Source organism: Scyliorhinus canicula, chromosome 18, assembly GCF_902713615.1.
Source record: "Scyliorhinus canicula chromosome 18, sScyCan1.1, whole genome shotgun sequence".
In the NCBI taxonomy this organism is placed as follows: Eukaryota; Metazoa; Chordata; class Chondrichthyes; order Carcharhiniformes; family Scyliorhinidae; genus Scyliorhinus; species Scyliorhinus canicula.
Window position 1 is genome coordinate 18,578,934 of NC_052163.1, and position 4,858 is coordinate 18,583,791.

At 46.6% G+C, this 4,858-nt stretch overlaps 1 long non-coding RNA gene across 1 annotated transcript; it reads left to right on the forward strand.

Moving 5' to 3' along the window:
• Positions 1–481: 481 nt before the first annotated feature.
• Positions 482–2,732, forward strand: LOC119953551. The gene is made up of 2 exons (XR_005458047.1): positions 482–815; positions 2,168–2,732. It is a non-coding gene; the product is annotated as an uncharacterized LOC119953551 (long non-coding RNA).
• Positions 2,733–4,858: the final 2,126 nt, after the last annotated feature.

Genomic DNA, 4,858 nt, shown 5'->3' on the forward strand with positions numbered 1-4,858 from the left:
CTGCTGCAGTCTTGTCGCTGGTGCTGCCAGTTCGGAATGTTAGGAATGGATTAACAGACCGTCCAATTAATTACTAATTTAATGTCAATTATCCAATAGAAGCCACTGATACATAAAGGGGTTACAGGTGGCACTATTTGTTGGTGGAGATTTGTGTGTGAGGTTGGATCAAGGAAATAAAGGTGTTTCGTGGAGAAGAAGAACTCTTGTCTCCTTTACTCTCCATCAACCCAGAAACTTAAACACGGAACAGGTCTGGCCTGACCAGCACCCTCTCATGATGCCGTAGGAGGTTGAAAGGAAGGACGGGCCAAACTATGGGCCTCGTAGTTAGTGACCGACTCACCAGGGGACTGCACCCCTGTAATAAAACAATGCTGTTACATAATTAGGGAAGGGTCATAGTGTTCCGAAACCATAGCAACCAGCTCAACAAAGGATCTGGAGTCCGGTGCAGCCAGGTAAGTCAAACTCTTTGTGATCCCAGACGTTTGGGCCCCACAGGGTGGTCAAGAAGGTAACGTTCTGCCTGGTTTCCTCCAAAACCCCGTTTGCCTGGAAAAAAATACCTCATGCGACTGCATACTGGTTCCAGTCTTCCAGACTTGAGTCAAAGGCTTCCAACTTCCCGAATAATGGCATCTTAAATTGCCATAGCCAACATAGCCAACTTCCGATGACTCTAATGCATGTTGATTGGCAGTAGGGGTGCATTTGTCCCTCACTCTGGCAGAAGTCCTGCATTGGAGAGCTGCCATCCAGAAGAGGCACTGCAAGAAGATTCCTGAACCTAAGTCCAGGGAACCGGAGAAAAAGTTAAGTGTTAGGAGTCTCAGGAAGGGGAAGGTAGGGAACCTCTTGGGGGTCACCAGGAGGGCGATTGGGGTCTCGGAGGATAGGCTGGGTGGGGGAAGGAGGTTCAGAGAACACCAGGCCGTGAGGAGAGGACACCCACAGTGAGAGGGGGGCTTCTGATGGAGGTCCCCTTCGCCAGCCCAGCCGTCTTCCCACCCGGGATCTATCCACCTATATTTCCACCCCATCCTTCCCCAAGCTGCCATTCACTCCCTTAAGTAACCATTGGACCATAATTGGGCCAAAGACAAGCTTCCTGTCCAAGGCTCTGCCCACCCAAGCGTTAAATTGCTACCAGGTCAGGGCAGGTGGTAACCCAGAGGGAATCGCTTCCATGCAAATCACGCTACCCCCCCCCCCCCCCCCCCACTACCTCAGAGCCAGTTGGGGGAGGGGGGAATGTAACATTCTTGCCAAGAAATTAAGGGGAACAGATAGGATGGACAGAGCGAAACTATTTTCACTGGTTGGGGAGTTTAGGACTCTGGGGCCTAGTTTAATAATTGGAAGCAGAACTTTGAGGAGTGAAATTAGGAAATACGTCTACGGACAAAAGGTGGAATTTTGAACCCTCTCCTGCAAACTGGCAATTTTCGCTGATGAGATAATAATATTTTTGATTGCCTGCACCTGCAGTTTTTTGCTTGCGCCATTAATGCTGGATCCATTGCTAATTTTAAAACTGAGTTTGTTCGCATTTTGTTGACCAAAAACATTAAGGGATATGGGGAAAAAGCTCGTGAATAGAATTAGATCAAACGACCATGTTACATTGTGGAACATGTTCAAGGGAGCTGGGTGGCTTCCTTGTGCTCCTCCGGATATTACAAGGTAGCGGAACTGGCAAACCAGCCCAACCTTACGTTACAACGTGCTGATGGTTGCGGTTCAAATGGCAGCACCCCGAGGTTCAGTAGCAGCAGCTGCAAGGCAGCCATCACCAATGCTTCTAGAACCTGAAGAGGCAGCTGGAAGTGTCGATGAGGCAATTGATGGCACGGTATTTCATCTCAAATGATTCTCATCATCAAAGGTTGCGCACCATTTCAGAAAAACTCTGCCTTTCTGTTTTTTCTACCAAAGTGGATCACTTCATACTTATTCACACCATATTCCATCTGGCATGTCCTTGCCCATTCACTTAGCCTGTCAACAACACCTTGAAGCCCCCTTACATCCTCCTCACAACTAGTTTGGTGTCAGTGCTTTGGGGGGGGGGGGGGGGGGGTTGCATGCGACTGCATCTGAACAGTGATGGAATATGTGATTTTACTGTTGAACGTGCATTAACTGCCTGTCCTTTCATCTGCAGCACCATTAGCGTGGTGGGGCCACCATCGAAAATCACCCGTGGGATGTGGCCTATGTCCAGAGGACAAATTCCCTCTTTGTGAAGACTCTGGCCACTGGCATCTGGGCACTAAGACGCTGCGGGAGCGATTGGTCTGCGGCCTAGTATGTCCGCGGTTCGTGGGCTGTGCGGCAACACCAGAGCCAACACTTTCACCCATTGAACTGAATACAGTGAAAGGGAATTTCTCGAATGTAAATCCTAATGTTAATGTTTGTCATCTTCTTCTGTGTCTTTGATCTCCTGCTGCTCTCACCTGACTATGTCACGTGTGCTGTGGTGACCCCCCTTTGCCCACCAGCATGCTTCGTACGTCACCTCCCTACCCAGGATCGCAGCACAAAGGATGTGCCAAAGGAGATGCAGAAAATGAACAATCACATATCTGACGAGATCCAGGATCTATATAGGAAACCGCGTTTACAAGAGCCATAGTCATGCCTGAGTTTCTGGAACGCGTACTGCACGGTTTAATTGAGTTTTGCATTGCTTAATTTCTGTTTTTGCCATTAAAGTTTAAAATCAACTACCGTCTCCTTGACATTCTTAACAACAGTTAGTCACAATTCCACATGCATCTACAAATTTATAAGTTCACTTCATGTGGGGTGGGCCATCTGGGAGCCTAAGAATTCTTGTCTTAATTCAATCATTCCCCGCATGAAAACCAAGCTCAGCCAAACTGGAATTTCATTATCACACACATCACTGTCATGGTGAAGCGCAAAATGTCATCATGATTCGGGGAATGGGGCCATCATTAACATCAAGGGAACTGCACTGTAAGTGGGATCAACCAGATTCTAACCAGCTGAGATCAACCCCACATTGACTGGGATCGACCTGCTTCTGTCTGGTCTGTCTGTCTGGGATCAACCGGCTTCCAACCACCCATCGTTAAATGTCTGTTAACCAGAGTAACCGGTGCTCAAAGCACAGTTGACTGCTGGTCCATGACTGTTTTTTTCTCCTGGATATTCAGAGTATGACCCAGTGTTCCATCCATTACCCTTGATGCCAATTTACATTGTCCGCCTGGCATGGTGTTGGATCCCAATAGAAAGTACGAGAGAAGGTCAATTTAGCAGGCCATCAGATTACCATATTCTGGTCATTCTGAAATGATTAGGCAAGGACGTCTCTAATAATAGTTTGAAAAGACCCAGCCACTTTTGTAAGGCATCCACAGCAAAGTGTGATCCTTGGCTAAAGTGAGGCAACGTTGCATTTACTAAAACTGTGAGCCGCTGTGTTCGGGAATCGGAAGATGTTGCTGGGCATTCCTTCCCGTCCAAATAATAAAGAAACGTGAAAATGCAGCCAACAATATTCTGTCAAAACCAATAGGGCTGCATCTGCGAATTCCCTTCGCACTATAGTCGTTATGGAGGTCAATGCATTTCACCCACTAATTCAACCCGAAATTAAATAATGGCTGCTGTTTGGGGCTACCGGATACGTTCTTTCAAAGACCCACTTGCTTGAGACAGATCAGCATAATTTATTGCCTCATAAAGCAGGGGCTTGCTGCTTGTTGCTATGCCAAGCTGTTGGAGGGGTAGCTGGGCCCTTTCTTCACATGACACTGAAGTGATTCTGAGCCAAACACCTGCGAGAGAAAGAGCAGGAAGTAACGGGAGAGAGAGAGAGAGGAGAGCGGAGAAACAATTTAACCATTAGCAGCATGTGCAGAGCATTCTAGGATTTCACTTTAACCCTTTCCTCTCAGCCCAATCTGCTGAGAGAAAGGAAATAGGATTGCAGCACTTATGCTTTGGAGGTAAGAAATAGAGATAAGTGCTTAACACTTCCCATATTAACATTGTAGATGCTGATAATACGAGGCTGTCGGATTAAATAACCTTTTTTCCAAATAAATGTGGGAGTTAACCCACAAAATATCAGCGGGAGATGGCTATAATAATTTTTAAATTTTCCCTCTACACTATTCTTGAAGACTCCATCAGCAAAATCACCACATACATTATTACCCCTTTCGCTCACCCCCGGACATATCCAGAGCCCACCTCATAAAGTCCATGAAACAACAGTTCCCATCAGCAAGCTTATTGTAGCAAAAGCTCACAATTATACCAAGGTCTTCACAGATGTATCATTATGAAGGTGTCCTAGCCAGTGAAACTGGGAGTTCAAATAGTGGACAGCTCTGATCTTGCTGTCTTAACCATCAGTGGAATTAGGTGTTGGGAAATGGGAGCACAGGCTGAAGTATGACCAGAAGGAAGGTGGGGAGTTAAGGGTGCTCTTCCCCATGGTCGCCAACTTGATCACCCTTTTCCCAGCTAAGCAGCCAAAGGCCTTCACCTTTTTTTTTTGCAATTCATCACCTTTCCCTTTGGGAGTATTGATCTCTGCAACGATTACTGGATTCGATAAAGAAAGATGGGAGAAATGGATGAATGTGGTTAATACTGACTTATTTACATCAAGCCCTGGACAGAGACATAAGTTATGTTTCTGTGCAAAAGAGAGACATTGGTGCTGACAGGGTTAACTTGTTCAATGGAGATCTGCAGAATTGGGCAGCTTCACATGGCTTCCCTCATCGGAATGCCACCCACAGATGTCAAATTGTATTGACTGCACAAAAGCGGAAAGCTGGACGTCAACACTCTACAGTCCCTTGGTTCT